This window comes from Eumetopias jubatus, unplaced genomic scaffold (assembly GCF_037043125.1).
Source record: "Eumetopias jubatus isolate StellerSeaLion01/CBP00866 unplaced genomic scaffold, mEumJub1_p1.0 scaffold_15, whole genome shotgun sequence".
In the NCBI taxonomy this organism is placed as follows: domain Eukaryota; kingdom Metazoa; phylum Chordata; class Mammalia; order Carnivora; family Otariidae; genus Eumetopias; species Eumetopias jubatus.
In genome coordinates, this window is record NW_028274821.1 from 6,577,025 (window position 1) to 6,603,350 (window position 26,326).

The window sequence follows — 26,326 nt, forward strand, 5'->3', positions numbered from 1 at the left end:
CGTTCACTGGCGACTGAGGCGGACCCGCGGGCGGAGCGGGGGCGGGGGCCGGGGCGGGACCCGGCCGCGCGCCCCCGGACTGCGCGTGCGCGCGTGCGCCGAGCCGCTGCACCGCCCTTCTCGGGGGGGCACGCGCGCGCCGCCGGGCTGGCCGGAGCCGACCTGGGCTTCCCGGGAAGTCGGCGGCAGCGCGTGCAGAGTCCCGCGGCGTCCCCTGGGAGTGAACGGGCGGGGAAGTCGAGCCAGAGCTGACTACCTGGGCCCCAGAGCCCGCAGGAGCCTTGCGCCGGCGCTGGGCCCGGCCCTCCCGAGATGCGCGTGTGTGCGGCCGCCGCCCGCCGTGGAGGCGGCTGAGAATGAGTCAGCCAGGCCGGGAAGGCGCCCCCTGCATGCAGCCTGGGACCACAACGCTATCCTCCAGTGCACTGGTGTTCGTTCCCCTTCTGCTTTCGCTTCCACGTTCCGCGTGCAGCCGACCTCTCCTTCCCCAGTCCAGGCCTCTAGGCCGAGGGGAAGTGGCGCCGAGGGTTGGGGCAACGTTCACAGGCGCCGTTTTGTGCAAGTGCAATCCCGAGCGCCTGGCTCCAATCCATCACCTCTGCAAGAAAAGGGTGAGGGTGGGACGAGGCGCCCAGCTCCCTGCGGATTGGCGACAAGATCCAGCGAATGAGGAGAAACAAAGCCCACCGTCCCCCCCAAAGCCCCATTCATTCGTTCAACAAATATTCGCATAGCATCTACCAGGTGCTGGGCTGCCAGGGCCCCCCAAGGATGCTGCTATGTAATCGCATCCCGCATTCTACTTGCTCTACTGGAGCATGTATTCTGATGAAGTGACAAGCATACTTTAAATGTATCATATGCCAGTGTATAATTGCAACTAAGAAAAATAATACAAAGTAAAGGAATAGAAGGTGTGGAGGCAGTGTGCTATTTTAGTGAGGGTGGCCAGGAGAGACCTACTTGAGTAAGTGACATTTGAGCAGAGACGTGAAAGATGAAAATGAGGCAGTCCTGTGACTGCATGGGAAGAGAGTTTCAGGCAGAGGGACGAGCAAAGGCAAAGACCCTGAGAAAGGAATGTGCTTGACAAGTTCAAGGACCAGGAAAGAGGTCACTGTGGCTGGAGGACAGTGAAGGAGAGGGCAGTGGAAAGTGATGAGTCCAAAGGGGTAGCCTGGGACCCAACTGTGTAGGGTCGTTTTCACTTATTAGCCCTCTTTCTATCTGAAAGACCTGATGCGTTTATAGCCCCTGTTTCTCCATTCACAGATGATGCTGAGATTCAGGTCTAACTTGAATTTAATGATTTCTTTTCAACTCACCAAAGCATTTCTTCTTACGTAAGACCCATTGCAAAAGGTCTTTGAGTAAATGATAGCAGGATAGGAAATGACTTGAATTCACAGACTCCTTTAAAGTAAATAATGAATGACAGCTCCCCTTTTCTCATAAGAGGGAGGGATTTACAGGAGAATTGCATTCCTGTGGCTACTGTTTTACAAGCAAAATACCCTGGAGAGTCCTTATTTTCAATATCTAAAAAGGAATCAAATAGTTGTGAGTCAATGGCAAATCTAAAATCTCTTAGAATATAAAGGCTGAAATCACAAGCAGCAATCACCATGTGAGTTCCCTTTTCCTGCGAACGAAAACTGTTAATGGAGTAGAAACCAAAACACAGACCCACGCAAAGAAGATAAAATGGCAGAGTTGTCCTTCGTGTCACAGCTAAGATTAAAATCATCTAACTGAACTGTGGAAATGGAAATATTCTCTTTTGTGAGAAAAAAAAAAAAGCCCGTTTTATGAACTGAAACAGTGCCGATGCATTCACTGCAGTGAGTGATGTTTCTATATTTTACAATACATGTTTATTCAACCAGACCTGGTGTCTGTTACTGGCCACTGCCTGTTTGCAGGGGGGAAGCCATGTTAAAAAGTGAATGTTCAAGGGGCGCCTGGGTGGCTCAGTCGTTAAGCGTCTGCCTTCGGCTCAGGTCATGATCCCAGGGTCCTGGGATCCAGCCCCACATCGGGCTCCCTGCTCAGCGGGAAGCCTGCTTCTCCCTCGCCCTCTGTTGCTCCCCCAGCTTGTGCTCTCTGTCTGTCTCTCTCCATCAAATAAATAAATGAAAAATCTTTACTAAAAAAAAAGGTGATTATTCAGGGTTTCTTGTGGGGGAAGGGGTGTGGTGTCTAAATGGGGTGTCTCTTGATAGGCCGGGGGCCCCCTAAATGCAGGGTGAAGATCAGGTGGGAGCCAGTGGTACAGGAGGTGAAAGACTTCACCTAAGACAGAACAAAGGAGATAGAAGTTTATGGAATACACTGGAAGGGAGCTGTGGACGGGACAGCAAAGGAGAGGCTGTCTGCAGCGAGGCAGTGGGTGGGGGCTGTTTTTCAAAGGGGGAAGATGAAGAGGTATGGTAACGTATTGAATTCTCCCTTTTTTGGTAACTGTGCCGAGGTGTCCAGAGCCTACTGGTCAGTTAGGGCCTCTGGGTATTTTGAAGTGGGTCCCCTGATGGACCTTTTCTACATTCCATTGCTCAAGCCTGTTTGCCCCCGAAAGCGGCCTCTACAAAGGGAATTTTTTTCTAAAAAAGTGATTTGGATATGGAAGACAGGTGGACTGGAAAGAAAATATATTATTCTTAGGTTTATAGAATTGAGAAATCTACCCGCCCAGAGAGATAAAGTGACTTGCTTAGTGTCACTCAGAGAGTGGAAGCATCTCTTCTCACTAAGATAGTATGATTTTTAAGTCAATACTGCCCTGGAATGTTGAGCTCTTTTCACCCTGTAGAGAATTTTTTTAGCTCTTGATATGATCCCTGGTAGTGGCATAGCTAGAAAGTTGTTCCCAGGGCAAACATTTCAGAAAGATACCCCCATTTTTAATAAGGATAAAAGAGAATTCCAAGAGAACTTTTTTTTTTTTAAAGAGTGTGGGGCAGTGGGGCAGAGGGAGTGGAAGAGAGAGAATCTTAAGCAGGTTCCATGCCCAAGGCGGAGCCCGAAGCAGGGCTCGATCCCATGACCCTGAGATCATGACCTGAGTTGAAATCAAGAGTCGGATGCTTAACCAACTGAGCCACCCAGGTGCCCCCCAAGAGAACAAATTTGACCAAGTCTTTCGCGACATTCTTTCACACGATGTGGAAAAATAAGAAACGTGGGTTGGCGGCTTACATATTTAGATTCAAAACTGATTGTGTGGCCATATCTAAAAGTAAAAATTAGCAGCTAATTGTCACGTATGGGGCGGTGTGTGTGGGACGTAATAAGGTCCTGTACTTCCACTGCAGCAGAACATGGCAGCAGTGGGTCTTACTACCACTCTCCAAACCCACCTCTGCGACAAGACTGTGACACTGTTGTCAGATGAGGCTTTGGCTGCTGTGTCTTTTTAAAGTCCCTAGGTGGTTTTGATACAAAGCCAAGGTTGAAAACACATGGCCAAGGGTTTAAGAACTTAAGCTTGAGAGTCTGGCAAACCCAGGTTTGAATCCCAGCCTTCACCAAGGAGGTCATTTAGATTTTCTAAGCTTCCATTTCCTCATCACTATAATCAGGGTAATAATACCTTCCTTGAGTCATTTGGAAGATTAAGTGAAAAAGTATTTTTAAACCCTTAGCACAGCGGGCGCCTGGGTGGCTCAGTTGGTTAAGCGACTGCCTTTGGCTCAGGTCATGATCCTGGAGTCCCAGGATCGAGTCCCGCATCGGACTCCCTGCTCGGCGGGGAGTCTGCTTCTCCCTCTGACCTTACCCCCTCTCATGTACTCTCTCTCTCATTCTCTCTCTAAAATAAATAAATAAAATCTTTAGGGGCGCCTGGGTGGCTCAGTCGGTTAAGCGACTGCCTTCGGCTCGGGTCGTGATCCTGGAGTCCCGGGATCGAGTCCCGCATCGGGCTCCCTGCTCGGCAGGGAGTCTGCTTCTCCCTCTGACCCTCTTCCCTTCGTGCTTTCTATCTCTCATTCTCTCTCTCTTTCAAATAAATAAATAAAACCTTTAAAAAATAAATAAATAAACCCTTAGCACAGCTATTAAATGCATATTACAGTTGTGGTAAGGTCAATTTATAGATATCAGCAGGCTGGGAGGTATAAGAAATATGCTGGATTTTATTAGTAATCCTGAAGCATTTGTCACAATTTATCACATTCCACAGAACTGTGTGGGGTAGAATGATAAGGGCTGAGTTGTAACAGAGATAAATGCAAAGACTTGCATTTGGATAAAAAAACAACTATGCATTAAATGATGAAATAATAAAAATATCATTCTTAAGAGGAGCAAAAAAAAATGTGAGGCAAAAAAAGATACAGAAAGTCCTTGGAAAGAGAAACAGTTTCAAGCAAATGGTTGGGGATAGACTGGGAGTTACTTGCTTTCCAAGATAGGGAAGAGTACTTTTCTGAAGGCAAGGGAGGTAGCTATGGAGAGAGGCTGATTTATTCCAGGTCTAGTAATATAAACCAAAAGGCAAAGGCAGGAGTGTGAATCAGGTAGACAGACAAGCAAGCAATGTGTTTTTGCTTTGAACCATCCAGATATTTTAGAATCGTTCATTTCAAAGTTTGGTTAGATGTGGGGGGGGGGGTGTCCAAAACCTCCTCTGCACTTCAGCATATCCCTGATCTCTCATCCTTCCTTATAGTCTCAAAGATAAAGGGTTCCTGGCAAACAGATCCCTCCTTCCCTCCTTCTCTTGAGATAACCAGATACATTTAACTTTGGTGCATGAAAACCAAAAGTTTTCCCCTCTGTAAACCAGGAATTAATAACCTCCTTCAAGTAAGGATAATTATTTGGTGAAATATGCAAAATGTCTATTATAATTATGCTCTACAAAAAAATGTTTTACTTAAAAGAGTATAGTAACCAATTCACTAAAAATATTTTTCTTTATAAAAGGAGTCATGTCATGATTCACTCTTAAAAACAGAAATTTCCCTGACATAATCGTTCGTTTACAGGGCATTAATTCCTCAGTTCTTATTTAGATTATGGATTCTGCCTCTTTCTCTAAGAATGGTCCTCTTCACCCAGAGTAGCCAGCCTCTAGCCCCTGTGTTATTGTTCATGACCCTGCCCCCACAGCCCTTGATTGCATCGTGAGTTGTCACGTGACTCAAGCTAAGCCAATCGGGGTCTCCCTTTTGGAGAACTCCAAACTGGGATTCAAAGACAGTTGACCAGACTTTTCTTTTCACTTGATGCTTCCTATGCTCTGAAGTTAAATCTGCCGTTGTGGTGTTGCCATCTTTCTTTATATACATTGAGTTGCACAGATAGCTGATTTGCTGTGGGGGGGGGGAAAAGATTAACACAGACCTAAGAGAGGAGAGAAAAAGAGAGAGAGCACACCAAGAATGAGTCCTCATAGTGTTTCGGTTTCCTCTTCCTTATAAGGCCCAAAGAAACGTCCTGTATTTGGTATCTTGAAAATATTTCCTTATGACAAATTTCTCCTTTTTACTTAAGCTAGATCTACTAGTGTGGAGTACTTGCAACGAAATAACCTGAAGTAAGACAGATATTATAGCACACTGATGAGAAGAAAAGAAAAAAAAAAAAACTCTCAAATTACAAGAGAAGATGTACATCTTTTAAAATCCGATTTACCAGGCGCCTGGGTGGCTCAGTCGTTGAGTGTATGACTTTGGCTCAGGTCACGATCCCAGGGTCCTGGGATCAAGCCCTACATTGGGCTCCCTGCTCCGCAGGAAGCCTGCCTCTCCCTCTCCCACTCCCCCTGCCTGTGTTCCCTCTCTCGCTGTGTCTCTCTCTGTCAAATAAATAAAATCTTTTTTAAAAATCCAATTTACCCACAAATTTGCAAGTCTATCTTCATGATAAAACCAAGCATAACTATGTAAGTATTAGTCACAATCTGAGACATTACATGGAACCCATAGGTTAGCCAAAAATTAGCTATCTTTGAGTATGGTGGCTATGTCCTGCAGATAAATTTTCCTCACCCTCACCTCCTCCTCCAAATCATCACTCCCTTCAGGGCTATTGGATTTTCTTTTCTCACTCGCTTCACCCAACTTTCTCTGTAACTCAATTTTGTGAATCTTCTGGGCCATAGTCATAGTCATTGCTGTGGTCACTCCAGTGGTCACTCCACTTTAGCTACACTATTGACCCAAGGGAAACCTAATTTGATATTAAAGCATCATACTGTTGTGTTTAAACACTGTGTATTTCAATTTTACCTGTGAAATATACAGCTGGACAAAAAATGCTGCCTAAAACAGTTCTCAACTTTAGCTTCTACTCCTGCTTGACTACATACCCCCAATGTCTATAATTTGTCCTTAAATATATTCGCTCAACAAACAGACCCCTCCCTACACCCTGTCTCTCCCTCCAGGCCTTCACTTTCTAAGGTTTGGAGGCTGCACCTCTTTATCTCTACCTGATGAGAGTTGGTCAAAGGAAAAGCCAGTGTTTTCCCCCCAGTATAGGCGGCTAGTGCCGAGGGAGCACCTTCTTTAGGGTGGTCTTACTTTATCCACATTTCTGTTCTCTCAGTTCGAGACCTGAGACCCATCAGTGGCTCATGCCTGAATTTGTTTACTTGAATTACTTTTTTCTTAAAAAAAGACACCTATGTTATTCTGGGCTATTGTTGAGATTATTGTAGCTGAATGACTATGAAGTACTTCATTTGTTTTTTAACAAGGAGTTTAAGTTTTATTTTCTCTGTGCATTTGCAAAAATACTTAGGACCAATATAGAAAAAAAAATAATAAAACCTGTGAAAAATATTACACTTAAAAAAAAAAAAAGCCTGAGAGGGATTAGTGCCTTAGCTGTAGGGAGCTACTGCAATTCTGATTGGTCCAAGGAATTGAAAAGATACTGGGAAGACAGAACAGGAGGCAAGAGAAGGAGAAATTAGTGAGGAAAGGGCCTGGAAGTGGGCCACGAGGGGAACCAGAGGCTGGGGGGTGGGTCTGGGTGGAAGGAGGGGGGCCCCCGCTGGTAGCCATCGGGTGGGGGTTGTGGAAGCCCAGTGTATCCATGAGGGGGCATCAGTGGAGGAGGACCATGCATCTCATGTAGAGAAACAGACTTGGGTGACCCATGGGAGATCCAAACAGAGGCCATTGGAGGGCATGCCCATTAGAGGAGGTCCTAGATGAAGCATTCCAGGTGGTGGTTGGGGTGGTGGCTGCCCCCCAGAGCCTGGTGGCCTGGCATGGGGATGTCCCAAGCCATGAGGGCCACGGTAGGCCAGCTGCATCTGAGCCATCCCTGGATGGGGCATCCCACACAGTGGGAATAGATGAGGATGTGAGTGTCCATGTCCAGGATGTCTAGCCCCTGGGGTTCCTGCTGATGGTGGGCCATCAGCTCCAGCCCCAGGAGGTGTAGGTAATGGGGGCATAGCTAGGAGTATTCCAGGTGGAAGGGCTCCAGGAGCAGCACTGGGGGTGGGAGGGACCCAGGAGGACTCATACCTGGTGGAGGAAGCCCGGATCCCAATGATGATGCCAGAGAATTGGGGGCTGAGGGTGGAGGGGGTGAACCTACAAACAGCTGATGAGGGCAGTCAGCCTGGGAGAGTAGGTTCTGGGCTGCCAGAAGTTGTCCGGCTGCTGAGCCACCATGTTCACCCTTGGAGTCCTTCTTAAAGGCATGGACACAGCAAAAGGGCAGTTACAGAGATACTGCCCATTCATGGCCTCAACAGTTGCTTCTGAGCATCAAACGAAGCAAAATTTATAAAGGCATAATCTTTGGAGTTGCCTGTGTCAGGGTCCCGCATAATCTCAGGGGGTTGTGAGATCACCCCAAAGGCATTGGAAATATCACAAAGCAGCCTCTCATCAATCTCTGGGTCCAGATTGCCAATGACAATGTTGGCCCCCACATCCAGGTTCTTGTGAGCTGATGCTTGCCCACCTTCCCACAGAGTTTGACCAGGTTCATAATCTTCATGGCAGAGTCAGCATCTTCGTCACTCAAGAATTCCGCAAAGCCGTAGCCTGGGTGCTGTTGATTGCTGGCCCTGCCTGGAGGATTAGCTCCCACAGCACTGGTTGGCTAACCTTCCCATCCAGGCCCCCCACCCCCCACGCAGACAGAGGCATCCTGGTTCTGCTTGGAGATCAGCCTGGCCGCCGGTGGCAAAGGGTCTCCTGCTATCTCCACTGTGAAGTACTTTAAAGCCCACCAAATCAGGGGCACCTGGGCGGCTCAGTCAGTTAAGCGTCTGCCTTCGGCTCATGTCATGATCCCGGGGTCCTGGGATCGAGCCCCGCATCAGGCTCCCAGCTCCTTGGGAGCCTGCTTCTCCCTCTGCCTCTGCCTGCCTGTCTGCCTACTTGTGATCTCTCTCTCTCTCTCTCTGTCAAATAAATAAATAAAATAAAAAATAAAGCCCACTGAATCAAAGTTGTATGCAAAAGTCACCTACTTTAAGTAACTGTTATTAATGACTGGTCAGACTTCAGTTAGGAATTATAAATTGCGAGTTACAAATTGTATGTGCCAAGAAAATATGTTGAAGTCCTAACCACCAGGACCTGTGAACGTGGGTTTCTATGGAAATAGAGTCTTTGCAGATGTAATCATGTTAAGATGAGGTCACTGGGGGCCCTAATCCAATAAGATTGGTGTTCTTTTTTTTTTTTTAAAGACTTTATTTATTTGAGAGAGAGAGAACACGCCACAAGAGGGAGGAGGGGCAGAGGGAGAGGAGAAGCAGCCTCCCCGCTAAGCAGGGAGCCCCACGATGGGCTTGATCCCAGGACCCTGAGATCACTACCTGAGCCGAAGTCAGATGCTTGACCAACTGAGCCCCCCAGGCGCCCCACGACTGGTGTTCTTGTGAGAAGTGAGAAGACAGATGCAGAGCGAAAACAGCCCACATGAAAGAGAGTCGGAGACTGGAGTGATGCATCTGGACCAAGGAACCCCTCAGGCTACCAGAAACTGGAAGAGGCAAGGCAGGAATCTCCTCTGAAGGCTTCAGAGACAGCAGGCCACTGCCAGGTCCTTGAGTTCAGACTCCTAGCCTCCAGAACTGTGAAAGAATAAATTTCTGTCGTTTTAAGCCACCCGGTTTGTGATAGTTCCAGCCGTATAGGAAATACACTACCCCTACATTCCTCAGACTGAAACTAAGAAAAGCCTGAAGAATAACTTTCTCTTCTCTTATCCACACCTAACACTGTCTCCAAGTGAACATTGATACCACCATTCATTTGGAGAAAAAAAAAAAATACTGTTGCTTTGCTTTCTCCTTTTGCATAATGGTGCTTTTGTTTACTTGTGTTTGTCTTTGCTTTTCCTTTCTTTTCTGTCACCGTCACCTTCGTCTGTCAGAGAGCAAGCATGAAATGGTGTAATAGTCCAAAGGCAAACCCTTGGTCAGACAGTCTAATGCTACGAAGATTTTAGTTTCGTGTGCTTTCCACTCAGATGCCAATTCAGCTCTTGAACTACTCACAGGACGTGTTCTGGGAATCGACAGCACTACAAGTAATGAAGTATTTAGCAAGAGTCATGCATCTATTACCCTACAATCTATTATCCTCATTAAGGGACTGAGAACATTTGTTGAGCAAGCTACTTTTTTCTTTTTTGATCTCACACGTAAACGCTCCAAATAATACAGACTGTCAAGTGTACGAAGTAGAAGTTCCTCGTGCCCCCCCTCCCTTGCCAGAGGTAACCCCTGATGACTCGCTGGTGTGTCACTGTTCAGACTTTTTCCCAAGCATTTTCCTGCATATCTCCTATACATGTAGTTTTGGGCTCTGTAAACAAAATGGATAATTCCACACCTTTATGTGACCACTTTTTCACTTAACACATACTAGAGGCCTTTCATTCAACTTGTATTGCTGTCCCTCGCGCTTTTTAACTCTTATACGGTGTTCAATAAAACAGATGACTCACAATTTATTAAATAATGCCCCCATTTATCAACATTTAGTTTTGTAACTTTCACAATTATAAGTAGTGCTAAATTTGCACACCGTTATACATGTATCTCATGGGCACAAAGGTATTTCCTAGGATAGACACTGGGCTGCTTGCGCCAAAGGAAATACATATTTAAAATTTGGTGGCTCTTGCCAAATTGACTTTCAAAAATCTCATAGTAGCATATCGATGCCCATTTCTCCATAATCTCACTAACTCTGAATATTATAAATCCTTAATTTTAGGTAATTTTAGTTCCAAATCACATTAATTCCAATAGTTCAGCAAATATCTATCAAACACCCGTTATGTGATGGGTTCTTTACAAATGTCACACATCTGCTAATATGTTTAGCCATTCTTGCCTCCACTTGTCTTTAATACCCTTTAAAGTAGACATGATAATACTAGATTGTAAAACTCACCAACCATCTTGACCAAGCAAGTAATTATTCAATCACATTCAAATATACTTCTTTTTTTTTTTAAAGATTTTATTTATTTATTTGAGAGAGAGAGAATGAGAGAGAGAGAGAGCACGAGAGGGAAGAGGGTCAGAGGGAGAAGCAGACTCCCTGCCGAGCAGGGAGCCCGATGCGGGACTCGATCCCGGGACTCCAGGACCATGACCTGAGCCGAAGGCAGTCGCCCAACCAACTGAGCCACCCAGGCGCCCCTCAAATGTACTTCTGAAATCAGCTGCCTTATTCCATTTTTCTTATGGGAGAAAATTATTTCTTTGGGCAAACACTGGTGACATACAAAGACCCGAGATTTTTACTGTCTGGGGTACGTTGATCAGTTATTCAGCCTTTCTGAACTTCTGTTCCCTAGTCTTCCCTGTTAGAATATTAGGAGTGCTTACCTTTTAGGACTGATTTTAAGTTACAATGAGATAACACATAAAAAAACACTCAGTAAATTCCTGATAATAATAATAATAATAGATGACATCAGAGTACATACAACACACCAGTCATTTATCAAGGACTTTTCATGTATTAAATCATTTGAGCCTCACAACAACTCTATGAGATGGTTCATTTCATTACCTTTATTTCAAAAGGAAGAAACTGAGGCACAAAAAAATAACTTTCCTAGGGTCTTCCTAAAATCCTGCAAAGCCAGGACTGAACCCTAGAAGGCCTGGCTTCAGGGCCAACCACATTCTACTGTCTCCTGAATAAGCAATCAAGCAATAAATATTATTTCCTTTATTCTTGTTGTCTTACAGCAGAGTCTATCGAATGCACATCGCTACTTAAAGAATGTTAAATATGGTGATGGAAGCTAACTCATTAAATTCTAAAGGGATCAGGTAACATTGTTTACATACAATGTATAACAAAGGCTTCTACCCAGGGACAGATTCTTGTTTGTTGGAACAGCTCCAGATGCTCCTATGTTGTGCAGCAGTGGTTCTCAAACTGTCGTGCCTGGATTAGCAGCGACGGTACCATGTGGGCACTTGTCAGAAATGTAAACACTTGAGCCCAGACTCAAACCTCCTGTATAAAATTCTGGAGGTTAGGCTGAGCCACTTGTGTTTTAACAAGACTTCTAGATGATTCTGATGCATGCAAAAGTTTAAGAACTGCTGTTGTAGGGATTCCATATAATGGGTGAAGTGAAAAGAAAAGAAATAGCCAAAGAGCTTAGATTGACTTTCAGAGTAAACAGATGGTGCAGAGAAGGGGGGCAGGGAATGATGAGAGATATGTGAGGCCCAAATATAGAACCTGACTTGAAGGATGAGCAAAAAGAAGAGATCTTTATTTCATGTTGCTGCAGTAAGTATAGGGAAACAAGAGATGAATAGCAAAAGATAATTTTAAAATATTTTGCTTTAGGTTATAAATAAGATGCACTTTTATGCCCTTAAGGAAACCACTCGATTTTCAAGATGGCGGCAGAGTAGGCCGACCCTAGGCTCCTCTTGTCCTGCAAACACAACTGGATAACTATCAAATCATCCTAAACACCCCAGAAATTGACCTGAAAACTGGCAGAACAAACTCCACAACTAAAGGGAGAAAAGCGGTCACACTGAAGAAGGTAAGAAGTGTGGAGATATGCTTTAGGGGAGAATCGGATCACAACGCAGAGGGGAGGGAGCCATGGTCACAAAGAAGAGCCTGACAGAGAGACAGAGAGAAAGAGAGAGAGGAGCATACACGGGAATGCACAAGGAGAACATTTCCCCAAAGCCATTGGCTTGGAAAATGAGAGAGGCTGAATTTCATGAGTTCTCGCAACCAGTAGGGATTAAAGCCTGAGGTTTTTGTTTTTGTTTTTTTTTAAAGATTTATTTACTTATTTATTTGACAGAGAGCGAGAGACAGCTAGAGAGAGAGAGTATAAGCAGGGGGAGTGGGAGAGGGAGAAGCAGGCTCCCGGCTGAGCAGGGAGCCCGATGCAGGGCTCGATCCCAGGACCCTGGGATCATGACCTGAGCCGAAGGCAGACACTCAATGACTGAGCCACCCAGGTGCCCCTAAAGCCTGAGTTTTAAAGGTCAGTGAGCTTGACTGGGATATAGCCCTGAGGGTACTGCCCTGCTCTTGGAGAGAAGGCAGGCAAATAACCCAGGGCAGACGGCATGGAAACAGCATCTGGAAGGTATCTGGGGCACACAGAAGGGAAATTACTCGCTCTCAGTCAATCTTGCCTCAGTCCCAGCATGGTGGACCCCTCCCTGAGAAGACCAACACAAACCCCTGCTCACATCATGTATCCCAACCAGAGAGCTCTGCAGGGCATCAGTTCTGGTGGAGTTGGTGTCACATTTCATTTCACAAGCATATCAGAGCACACCTAGTTAAAACTCACCACATTTAGGGCGCCTGGGTGGCTCGGTCGTTAAATGTCTGCCTTCTGCTCAGGTCATGATCCCAGGGTCCTGGGATTGAGTCCCACGTCGGGCTCTCTGCTCAGCAAGGAGCCCGCTTCTCCCTCTCCCTCTCCCTCTGCCTGCCGCTCCCCCTGCTTGTGCTTGTTCTCTCTCTCTCTGTGTCAAATAAATAAATAAAATCTTTAAAAAAATAATAAAATAAAATAAAACTCACCACATTTAGTCCAGACACCAAACACTGCCCACAGCAGGCAAGGCTAGCTTCTGCAAATGATTAGCCTGAAGGATAGAGCAGCCAAAACACAGTAACAGAGCATACACAGCACACACCAGAGACACTCCCTGAAGCAACAGGCACTACATGACCTCTTCTTCGTAAAGTCAATACTTTCAGGAGCAGGAGGCATGAACAGCCTTTTCTAACACAGAGAAGAAGGCAGAGACTTAGATAAAATGCCAAGATGGAGGAATATATCCCAAATGAAAGAACAAGATAAGGCCAGAGATCTAAGCAAAACAGATAGAGGTAGCATGCCTGGAGGAGAATTTAAAGCAACAGTCACAAGGATAGTCACTGGGCTTGAGAAGAGAAAAGAAGACATGAGTGAGACTGTCACCACAGAGATATAAGATTTAAAAAAGAATCAATCAGAGATGAAGAATGCAATAAACAAGGTTGGAAACAGGCTTGATAACAATGAACAGCAGACTGGAAGAAGCAGAGGAACGAATCAGTGACTTAGAAGAAAAAATAATGGAAAATAATGAAGCTAAACAAAAGGGAGGAAGAAGAATTATGCAACACGAGAACAGACTTAGAGAACTCAGTGATTCCATCGAACATAATAACATTCATATCGTAGGAGTCCCAAAAGAAGAGAGAGAAAAGAGGGTAGAAAATTTATTTCAACAAATAACAGCTGAAGACTTTCCTAATCTGTGGAAGGAAACAGACATCCAGATCCTGGAAGCACAGAGATCTCCCATCAAAATCAACAAAAGCAGGCCAACACCAAGATATACTGTAATTAAATTTCCAAAATACAGTGGTAAAGAAAAAATCTTAAAAGTAGCAACACAAAAGAAGTCTTTAACTTACATGGGGGAGAACCCATAAGGCAAGCTAAAGATTTCTCAACAGAAACATGGCAAGCCAGAAGGGAGTGGTATGATACATTCAATGTAATGAAGAGGGAAAAGTTGCAGCCACAAATACTCTAACCAACAAAGCTATTGTTCAGAACAGAAGGAGAGATAAAGAGTTTCCCAGAGAAACAAAAGAAAGAAGTTCATGACCACCAAATCAGCCCTGCAAGAAATATTAAAGGGGACTCTCTCAGTGCAAAGGAGAGACCAAAAGTGACAAAGACAAGAAAGGATCAGGGAAAATCTCCAGAAACAATGACAAAATGAGTAATAAAATGGTAATAAATACATACGTATAAATAATTACTTGTAAATGGACTAAATGCTCTAATCAAAACATATAGCATACCAGAATGGAAGAAAACAACCAAGACCCATTGATATGCTGCCTACAAGAGACTCATTTTAGTGGAGCCTGGGTGGCTCCATTGGTTAAGCATCCCACTGTTGATTTTGACTGGGGTCATGATCTCAGGGTTGTGAGATCGAGCCCGTGTTGAGCTCACACTGAGCGTGGATTCTCTCTTTCCCTCTGCCCCTCCACCCCTGTTCACATGCTCTTTTGCTCTCTCTCGCTCTAAAAAAAGAGAGAGAGAGAGACTTTTTAGACCAAAAGACACCTGCAGATTGAAAGTGAGAGGTGAAGAAACATTTATCATGCAAATGGATGTCAAAAGAAAGCCGGAGTAGCAATATTTATATCAGATAAAATGGGCTTTAAAACAAAGACTGTAAAAAGAGACAGGGAAGGGGATTATAATCATAAGGGGGACTATCCAACAAGAAGAATAGCAACTGTAAATATTTATGCACTCAAAATGGGAGGAGCCAAAAATATAAAACAATTAATAGCTAACATAAAGAAACTAACTGATAATAACACAATAATCATGGCAGAATTTCAGACCCCAGTCACATCAATAGATCATCTGAACAGAAAATAAACAAGGAAACAATGGCTTTGAACGACACACTGGGCCAGAGGGACTTAATGGACATATTAAGAACATTCCATCATAAAACAGCAGAATACACATTCTTTTCAAGTGCACATGGACCACTCTCCAGAACAGATCACATATTAAGTAACAAAACAAGCCTCAAAAAATACAAAAAGACTGAAGTCATACCACCCACCTTTTCCGACCACAGCACTATGAAACTAGATGTCAACCACAAGAAAAAATTTGGAAAGACCACAAATACATGGACAGATCAACCAAGAAACAATGAACAGATCAACCAAGAAATCAAAGAAGAAGTAAAAAAAGTACATGGAAACAAATAAAAATGAAAACATGATGGTCCAAAACCTTTGAGATGCAGCAAAAGCAACCCTAAGAGAGAATTATATAGCAATACAGGATGGACTACCTCAAGAAAGAAAAACCTCAAATAAACAACCTAATCTTACACCTAAAGGAGCTAGAAAAAGAACAAGAGAAGCCTAAAGCTAGCAGAAGGAAGGAAATAATAAGAACAGAAATAAGTGATACTAAAACTGAAAGAAAAATAGAACAGATTAATGAAACCAGGAGCAGGTTCTTTAATGAAATTAATAAAATTGATAACCCCCTAGCCAGACTTATCAAAAATAAAAGAGAAAGGACCCAAATAAATAAAATCACAAATGAGACAGGAGAAATAACAACCAATACCACAGAAATAAAATTAAAGAGTATATTCTGAAAAACTATATGCCAACAAATTGGACAACCTGGAAGAAATGGATAAATTCCTAGAAACATATAAACTACCAAATCTGAAACAGGAAGAAATAGAAAACTTGAACAGACCAATAACAAGCAAAGAAATTGAATCAGTAATCAAAAATGTCCCACCAAACAAACGTTCAGGGCCAGAGGGCAAGTGAATTCTATCAAATATTTAAAGAAGAGTTAGTACCTATTCTTCTCAAACTATTCCAAAAAATAGAAATGGAAGGAAAACTTCCAAATTCATTCTATGAGGCCAGCATTACCCTGGTACCCAAACCAGACAAAGACCCCACTAAAAAAGAGAACTACAGGTCAATAACCTTGATGAACATGGATGCAAAAATTCTCAATGAAATACCAGCAAACCAAATCCAACAATACATTAAAAGAATCATTCACCATGATCAAGTGGGATTTATTCTTGGGTTGCAAGGGTGGTTCAATATTTGCAAATCCATCAACATAATACACCACATTAATAAAAGAAAGGATAGAACCATATGATGATCACTTCAATAGATTCAGAAAAGGCATTTGACAAAGTACAACATCCATTCATGATAAAAACCCTCCACAAAGTAGATTTAGAGGAAATATACCTCAATATAATAAAGGTTATCTACGAAAAACCCAGAGTTAATATCCTCAATGGGGGAAAAACTGAGAGCTTTTCCTCCACAGTCAGGAACAAGCCAGGGATGTCCACTCTCACCACTGTTATTTAAGATGGTACTGGAAGCCCTAGCCACAGCAGGTAGACAACAAAAAGAAATAAAAGGTCGGGCACCAGGGTGGCTCAGTTGGTTATGTGACCAACTGTTGATTTCAGCTCAGGTCATGATCTCAGCTTGTGAGATCAAGCCCCATGTCAGGCTCCAAAATGGGCGTACAGCCCACTTAAGATTCTCTCTCTCCCTCTCCTTCTGCCCCTGCCACCCGCTAAAAAGAAAGAAAGAAAGAAAGAAAAGAAAAAGAAATAAAAGGCATCCAAATTGTAAGGAAGAAGTAAAACTTTTACTATTTGCAGATGACATGAAACTAAATATAGAAAACCCAAAAGACTCCACCAAAAAACTGCTAGAACTGATACACGAACTCAGTAAGGTCACAGGATACAAAATCAATGTACAGAAATCTGTTCCATTTCCATACCCCAGTAATAAAGCAGCAGAAAGAGAAATTAAGAAATCAATTCCATTTACAATTGCACCAAAACTATAAGATACCTAGGAATAAACTTAACCAAAGAGGCAACAGACCTGTACTCTGAAAACCATAAAACACTGAAGAATAAAATTGAAGATGACATAAAGAAATGGAAAAACATTCCATGCTCATAGATCGGAAGAATAAATATTGTTAAAATGTCTATACTACCCAAAGCAATTTACACATTTAATGCAATCCCTATCAAAATACCAATAGCAAAAAAAAACCCCACAAAAAACAAAAAACCTACAACATTTTTCACAGAGTTAGAACAATCCTAAAATTTGTATGGAACCACAAAACACCCTGAATAGCTAAAGCAACCTTGAAAAAGAAAAGCAAAGTTGGAGGCATCACAATTCCAGACTTCAAGTTATATTACAAAGCTGTTGTGATCAAAACAGTATGGTACTGGCACAAAAACAGACACAGAGATCAATAGAATAGAATAAAAACCCAGAATTGAACCCACAACTATATGGTCAGTTAATCCTTGACAAAGCAGGAAAGAATATCCAATGGAAAAAAGTCTCTTCAACATATGGTGTTGGGAAACATGGATAGCAACATGCAAAAGAATGAAACTGGACCACTTTCTTATACCAAACACAAAAAAATAAATTGAAAATGGATTAAAGACCTAAATGGGAGGCCTGAAGCCATTAAAATCCTAGAGGAGAACACAGGCAGTAACCTCCCTTGTAATCAGCCGTAGCAACTTCCTTCTAGATATGTCTCCTGAGGTAAGGGAAACAAAAGCAAAAACAAACTATTGGAACTACATCAAAATAAAAAAAGCTTCTGCACAGTAGCGGCTAGGTGGCTAAGTCGGTTAAGTAGCAGCTAGGTGGCTAAGTCGGTTAAGCATCCAACTCTTGGTTTTATTATTTTTTAAGATTTTATTTATTTATTCATTTGACAGAGAGAGAGAGAGCACAAGCAGGGGCAGCAGTGGAGGGAGAGGGAGAAGCAAACTCGTTGCCGAGCAGGGAGCCCAATGCGGGGCTCAATCCCAGGACCCTGAGATCATGACCTGAATCCAAGGCAGTCACTTAACCAACTGAGCCACCCAGGGCCCCTCAACTCTTGGTTTTAGCTCAGGTCATGATCTCAGGGTCATGAGATTGAGCCCTGCATCTGCCTCTGTGCTCAGTGTGGAGTCTGCTTCAGATTCTCTCTCGCTCTTCCTCTGCCTCTCCCACTCATGCTCTCTCTCTCTCTAAAATAAATAATAAATAAATCTTAAAAAAAAAAAGGCTCTGCACAGTGAAGGAAACAATCAACAAAACTAAAAGGCAACCTACCAACTAGGAGAAGATATTTGCAAATGACATATTTGATAAAGAATTAGTATCCAAAATATATAAAGAACTTATGTAACTCAACAACCAAAAAATGAATAATCCAACTAAAAAATGGGCAGAAGACATGGAGAGACATTTTTCCAAAGAAGACATCCAGATGACCAACAGGCACATGAAAAGATGCTCTACATCAGTCATCATCAGGGAAAACAAATCAACACTACAATGAGATGTCGCTTTGCACCTGTCAGAATGGCTCAAATCAACAACACAAGAAACAACAGGTGCTGGTGAGAATGTGGAGAAAGGGGAAACCCTCTTGCACTACTGGTGGGAATGCAAACTGGTAGAGCCACTCTAGTATACAGGTTCCTCAAAAAGTTAAAAATAGAACTACCCTACAATCTAGCAATTGCTCTACTAGGTATTTACCCAAAGAATACAAAAATACTAATTCAAAGGGATACATGCACCCCAATGTTCATAGCAGCATTATCTACAATAACCAAATTATGGAAGCATCCCAAGTGTCCCACAATTGATAAATGGATAAAGAAGATTTGGTACATTTATACAATGGAATATTAGGCAGCCATAAAAAAGAATGAATGCTGGCCATTTGCAACAACATGGATGGAGCTAGAGAGTATGATGCTAAGCAAAATAAGTCAGTCAAAGAAAGACAAATACCATTTTACTCATGTGGAATTTAAGAAACAAAACCAACAAGCAATGGGGGAAAAAATAGAGGGAGAGGCAAACCAAGAAACAGACCTCTAACTATAGAGAACAAACTGAGGGTTACCAGAGGGGAGGTCGGTGGGGGGATGGGTTAAATAGATGATGGGGATTAAGAAGGTACTTCATGATGAGCACTGGGTGTTGAATGGAAGTGCTGAATCACTATATTGTACACCTGACACTTTTAACTAACTGAAATTTAAATAAAACCTTAAAAAAAGAATACAACTCCAATTTTTCTTCAATTATTCTTAGGTATTAAACTTGTGCATATTTGAATAGTTACTGTATAATGCCTAGATCATATAGAAGTCCATAATTTTATTAAGGTTATATTAAGTTACAATGCAATGAATTGACGTCAAATAGCATTGGGTACACTTAATACAAACGAAACAAATTCTAAAATCACGAAGTGTTGAAGAAGCTTACAGATCATAAAGATCACTGACTAGATACAATCATCAAGTCTAAATACCATGTTCTATAAGTTACAAAGGTTGCAAAGATGATGCAGCCCAAGCATCTCTTGTCTGGTAAGACATGTGTAAGAAGAGTTCATTGCAAAAGAACCCAAAGACTCCCTTGTAGAATGTGAAGGCAGATCTGTCTCATTCCCCAGTGCATATCCAGTACCATTCAAAGTTGGACATATAGCAGGTGCTAAGAAATACTGATGAAATTGAAATTGCAATGTCTCCCAGCCCTCAGCACACCACTCCCCACACCAGTTCCTTGATTTGATTTTCCCCATAGCACTTCTTACCATTTCACACACAATATATTTTATTTATTTATTTGTCTATCTTTTCTCAAGTAGGAGGTGAGATCCAAGTATGTTATATTTATACTGTATACCTAGCACCTAGGACAGTGCCTGGTACCTCGTAGGTACCAATAACTATTGAATGAGTGAACTTTTCATTATTTTGCTGTATATTCTATTAGGTAAGGATCAGTATGTCTATTTTACAGACAAGAAATGAAATGCAGTGAAGTTAACTAGCCCAAAATAACGTAACCACTAAGTATTAAGGTTGCTATTTGAAGTTAGCTGTCTTCCCAAGAAGGATGTTGGTCTTAAAGTAGATGTCATTTGAGCTTAAAAGTGGGTAGTATTGAAACTGTTTTCATGACTTACGTAGTTTCTTTCAAAAATTTACATTCTGTTCTACAGCTATAACCTCCACATTTACGGTATTCTTAGTCCTACAATAACAGGGAGGCAACATTCATCAGTCATTTTGCTATAGTTTCTCTGTTTATTTGTCAGTTCATACTTTAGTGGTTTCTTCAAGAAGGGTTTAGGAGAACTGGTCTCTAAGTAGTGCATGTTCAAAAATGTTTTTCTGTTTCTTGTCTACTTAAACAAGTTTGGTTACCATACATTTCTTGGTTGTGCCTTAGTTCCTTTGAGGACTTTGGAGGTATTTCCCTCCTCTCTTCTAGTGTTGGAAATAGGATAGTAAATTTTCCTAAGCCTATGACTCAACTTCAGAACTATCAACATTTGCCAATCTTGTTTTTTTCTACCTCCCTCTACATTTTTTGCAAGCCTCATATATCATGTAATTTTTTCCTGTAAATATTGTAGTGTGTACCTCTAACTATATATATTTCTAACAAGTAAGCACTTTTTAAAAAACATAACTATCAGGGCACCTGGGTGGCTCAGTTGTTAAGCATCTGCCTTTGGCTCAGGTCATGATCCCAGGGTCCTGGGATCAAGTCCCACATGGAGCTCCCTGCTCAGCGGGAAGCCTGCTTCTCCCTCTCCCACTCCCCCTGCTTGTGTTCCCTCTCTCGCTGTGTCTCTCTCTGTCAAATAAATAAATAAAATCTTAAAAAAAAGACATAACTATCATGCCAATATCATAACACAAAGAAACCAATAATTCCTTAATATCATGTATTACCTAATTCATATTGAAATGGTAGCCTGATTGTCCCAAAGAGGTATTTTGATACTTGGTATGCCAACTTCCATTTTAATCAGATAATTCTAGATGTTGTGTTGAGAATAGACTGCAGGAGTCAAAAGTAGAAATATGGAGACCATTAAGGAGCCTATCACAAAGGCCAGGTGAGAAATGGTTTGGGATGGACCAGAGTGGTAGCCTTGGAAATAGTGAGAAGTTACAGCATTCTAAGTGTGTTCTGAAGTTAGAATCAACAGATTTGCTAGTGGATTAGAGCTAGGATGTGAGAGAAAGAAAGCCACCAAAGATGACTCCAAGATTTTGGCCTGAGCTACTGTAAGGATGGTTATCTTTACTGAGATGAAGAAGACTGGGTAAGAAGCAGGTATACAAGTTCAGTTTGGGATATGTTAAGTATGAGAAGCTTATTAGTTACACAAAAGGAGAAGTCAGATAAGGAGCTAATGATACCTGGGGCGCCTGGGTGGCTCAGTTGTTAAGCATCTGCCTTTGGCTCAGGTCATGATCCCAGGGTTTCAGGATCGAGCCCCGCATCGGGCTCCCTGCTCCACGGGAAGCCTGCTTCTCCCTCTCCCGCTCTCCCTGCTTGTGTTCCCCTCTCTCGCTGTGTCTCTCTCTTTCAAATAAATAAATAAAAATCTTAAAAAAAAAAAAAGAGGAGCTAACCATACCAGACTGAAGATGTCTGAACCAAATATATCAATTGGCAGGCATTAAGCATAGGAATTAAATTTAAAGCCATGGGATTAGGTGAAGTCACCAAAAGAATGAATGTGGATTTCGATAGAAAAGAGAAGTCCGATGACATAGATCTGGTAGACTCCAATGGTCACAGTTTGCTGACATGACAAGGAACCAGCAAATGAGATTGACAAGGAGGGACCAGTAAAATAGGAGAAAAATCAATATAGTAGTGATCTGGAAGCCGAATGAAGTATTTTAAAGAAAAGTTACTAATAACTACATCAAATATTGCCATATCAAGTAAGATAAGGATGGAGAATTGTCTATTCTATTTAATACTGGAGGTCGCTGATGAAGACCTTGACAAAAGCAGTTACAGATTAGTGAGGCAAAATCCTGCTTTAATAGATTCAAGGGAGAATGGGCAGAGTACTGAGGATGGAAGTTACAGACAACTAATAGGGGGTATTTTTATTAAAGGAGAAGAGAGAAATGTGGGAAGTACTGGAAGGGGAAGCAAAGCCAAAAGAAGAATGATTTAATTAATTAATTAATTAATTAACTGTTAGAAATAACAGCATGGAGGTAATCCAATGAAATGGTTCAGCAGCAAGGTAACAGTTCATGATGAGGGACGGAGAAGGGGAATTATTGGATCTGTGTCCTTGAACAGGAAGAGGAAATAGATCTAGATCACAAACGAAATGTTTGGCCTTACATGGCAGCACAGAGCATTCATCCAGGATGTGTAAGTTTAGGTCCTATGAGAAGCAGACGCCAGGATAAAATTAGATTTTATTGGGATATATGCTTGTGAAGGATAAAAGAAAAGATGAGAAGGTAGGTGGGAAGAGCCTTCAGACCGTGACGCAAGTCTGAGACATGTGAGAGAGAAGAAGAGATAGAAGAGGATTGGGCAGTTCCCTGAAAAGTTCAAAACAGAGTTATCCCATGGACCAACAATTCCACTCCTAGGAATATACCCAAGAGAAATGGAAACAAATGTCCTCACAAAAACTTGCACACAAATGTTCACAGCACTATTATTATTCATAATAGGCAAAAAGTGGAAACAACTCAAGTATCTATCAACTGATGAATGGATAAATAAAATGTGGTATATCCATATAACAAATTGTTATTCAGCAAGAAAAAGGAAGTAATGATAAATGCTATAACATGGATGAGTCTTGAAAACATGCTAAGTGAAAGAAGCCAGTCACAGAAGACCACATATTACAAGACTGTGTTTATATGAATTATCCTGGAGGAGCAAATCTATAGAGACAGAAAGTAAATTCACAGTTGTCCAAGGCTGTAGGGGATCGGCATTTTGAACGGTAAAGGCTAAAGGGTATCAGTTTCCTTTCTGGATAATGAAAATGTTCTAAAATCGATGGTGATGATGGTTGCACAATTCTGTAGCTATAAAAAAACGACTGAATTGAACACTGTAAATAGGTGAAGTGTATGGTATGTGAATTTTATCTCCATAAAGCTTTAAAAAATAGAGGAAAAAAAAGACAATTGGGTAGGAAGACACTCAGATTGCAGTGCTACTCAGAAAGTCTTGACTGGGTCAACAGGAAGTCTTTGAGCAGAGATTGCCCGTTAGAAGAATCACACGTGGGGCAAAAATGAGAGTACTGTAGTACTCTCGCCATGCTCAGTCACTGCCTGGGAGAAGCCCAAGAAGGGGAGTAGAAGTGTGGGGGAAGGGACGCTTGTGTGGCTCAGTGGGTTAAGCGTCTGCCTTTGGCTCAGGTCATGATCCCAGGGTCCTGGGCATCCAGTCCCACATCGGGCTCCCTGCTCAGTGCAGAGCCTGCTTCTCCCTCTGCCCCTCCTCCTGCTTGTGCTCTCTCACGCATGTGCGTATGTACTCTCTCTCTCTCTCCCCCTGACAAATAAGTAAATAAAATCTCAGAAAAAAAAGAAGAAGAAGAAGAAGTGTCGGGGAATGGAGGGCTCTCCAAGTAAACTCTGCAGTAAAACCATAAGTGTGTCGACTGGAGACCGTCAGCCAACTACACACTTCACAGCAGGTTCCCTTGAGCAGAGTCCTTCCATGGCTGCCAGAGAGTAAAAAACGTCAGGTTATAGGGCTACAAAACTGAGAGCTGAGTCTTCTATTTCCTGATTGATTCTATTTTTTTTTCCCCTATGCATAGGAAATGAGGTCATCAACCAACAGTGAATCTGGGTGGGAGTGTGTGGAGATGTTGGGCTTTGAAGATAAACATGAAGTCATCTAGAAGAGCAGGAGGTTGAAAGGACCAAGGAAATATATTTTGATAACCGGGCAATGTTAAGAGCCTGCTCGACATGAAGAATTTAAAGTGAGACTCAGAAACGTGGGGTTTTCTCCACCCACATTCAGCAGCACAATTCAAAGCTCAGAATGGAGAAAGTTCAATTAAAGCAGGGTTGGAGTTTTCCAAGGTGAGTAAGAGGAAGTGAAAACAGGGCAGGGAAGTTGAGGGTGTGTGCAAATAACTAATTCAAATAGTTGACCACAGAAGGAAAGGAAGCAAGGGAAGGAAGATATGAAGTGGGTGAGGGCAACAGGAAAGTATTAATGGCTTGTCCAGTAGGGGACTGTTGAAGGATTCTTAGTGTTAGGGTCCTCAAAGGAGTGACTTAGAAACAGAGGAGGTGGAATTATAGAAGGTAATAGAGTCGCAGGGAAGCTTCTGCTGCCAGCTTGCCAACCCTACTCCTATTAATCCAAACACATTTTTACCTTTCCAACCAAGGTGTGCCTCATGCTTCGGAGAACTATCTTCCGCTGATGTGGTCTGAGTTCCTCAGCCATGAGGACTCTTCTCTCATACAACCCTCCCTCATACTTTGTGGTTCATGATTATAGGTATCTCCTAAATATATCAAAAATGGCATTTACATTTCTGCTTCTCATCCTCCTTGTTGCATTTGGGTAATTACCAAGGCCAAGAGGAAACTGTTGTCTTTTGACTTTGATTCAACTGATCTGAAAGAAGCCCAAGCATTGGTGTTTTTTTAAAAAGTTTCTCAGTTGAGGGATGCCTGGGTGGCTCAGTGGGCTAAGCGACTGCCTTCGGCTCAGGTCATGATCCCAGGGTCCTGGGATCGAGCCCCGCATCGGGCTCCCAGCTCAGCGGGAAGCCTGCTTCTCCCTCTCCCCCTCCCTCTGCTCTTCCCCCCATTCATGTGCACTCTCTCTCTCTCTCCCTCCCTCCCTCTCAAATCAATAAATAAAATCTTTAAAAAAAAGTTTACCAGTTTATCCCAGTGGAGAGCTACAGACGAAACGCAACTGTATATGATGCTGACAAACCCATTCTCAAATTAAGGTGAAATTCATAATATTGGACAAGAATTTTTTTTAAAGATTTTATTTATTTATTTGACAGAGAGAGACACAGCGAGAGAGGGAACACAAGCAGGGGGAGTGGGAGAGGGAGAAGCAGGCCCCCCGCGGAGCAGGGAGCCCGATGCGGGGCTCGATCCCAGGACCCCGGGATCATGACCCGAGCCGAAGGCAGACGCTTAACGACTGAGCCACCCAGGCGCCCCAGACAAGAATTAATAAACTGCCCTCACCACCCCTTGCCCTATAAGATATAGGAATCCAGCAGGCACTGGATATTTAATTTCTGGGGCCTTGCATAGCCAGCAGTACCCCTAATCATTTCTTCCCTGGTGGGGATCTATAGCTGTGTCATATAGTTAGAGGGGAGCCCAGTTCACTTAGCAGTCCTCGAAGGCTTGAGGACTCCAATAGAGGCCAGCAGTTTATTTAAAGAGAGCCACCCAGCTCAGACCATTCTTCCCCAGAACCTACTCCAACAAAGCCCTCCAGCCTTCCTCACCATTCAGAACCCTGCCTGCCTCCGCACAAGAATCCCCAGGAGCCCTGCCTACTACACTGGTCCAGGTCCATAAGGCAAAAATTAGGAGTTGGAAAATAATGGGAAGTATCAAGAAAGAAGCAGAAACTTCCATGGAATCACTGGCTGAATTTAAAAATAGAGCAAAAGCATTCTTACCTCCATTTATCTTCCAAGCACGAGGGATGAATTGTCCTACATGGCACTCTAATGCACCCATGCAAATACCAGCGAATTAACACTATGTTAAAGGTCTGACTCTTAATATTGACATGGCCCTTAAAGTCAAGTCTAGATGCAGTTACTTAGATTTCTTCACATGTTTGAAATACTTAATATTTAATCCTCAGGGAGCTAGGCAACTTGACTACTGAGGAAATAACTCTGTTATACCCTGCTTGATCCAGAGCTTTCTATACAGACCATTGGCAATGAGGGGAAGGAAATTAATATCAGAGCCTCATTGGATGGTGTGTGTGTGTGTGTGTGTGTGTGTGTGTGTGTGTGTGTGTGTGTGTGTGTGAATTTTGTGTTTATTAAAAAGAGGCATAGGTTTTAGGCTATGAAATATTACTCTACAGGGGCATCTGTCCTCACCATTGCAACATAGTGGTGAGCCCACTTATAAAATGCTGAGCATCTGAAGGCCACTATTTTCTTGAACAAACAATTAGACATTTGTGCCATCAATTAAAAATGACTAGAAAACAGTAACTCAATTTTTTTCACCCTGCAATCTCTAATATGTCATATTAATTTCAACCCAACCCAACTTGTAGAATACCAAAAGATGGACTGTTGCAGTGATTTGTTTGCCAAGTGTCTCCCTGAATAATTTTATGTGGTAATTATTTCACAGTTAAAATAATAAAGAACCTAAATACTCTCTCAATAAATACTTACTGAA

At 42.6% G+C, this 26,326-nt stretch overlaps 1 pseudogene; it reads right to left on the reverse strand.

Moving 5' to 3' along the window:
- Positions 1–6,829: 6,829 nt before the first annotated feature.
- Positions 6,830–10,389, reverse strand: LOC114219773 (splicing factor 3B subunit 4 pseudogene; annotated as a pseudogene).
- Between the last annotated feature and the right edge of the window lie 15,937 nt (positions 10,390–26,326).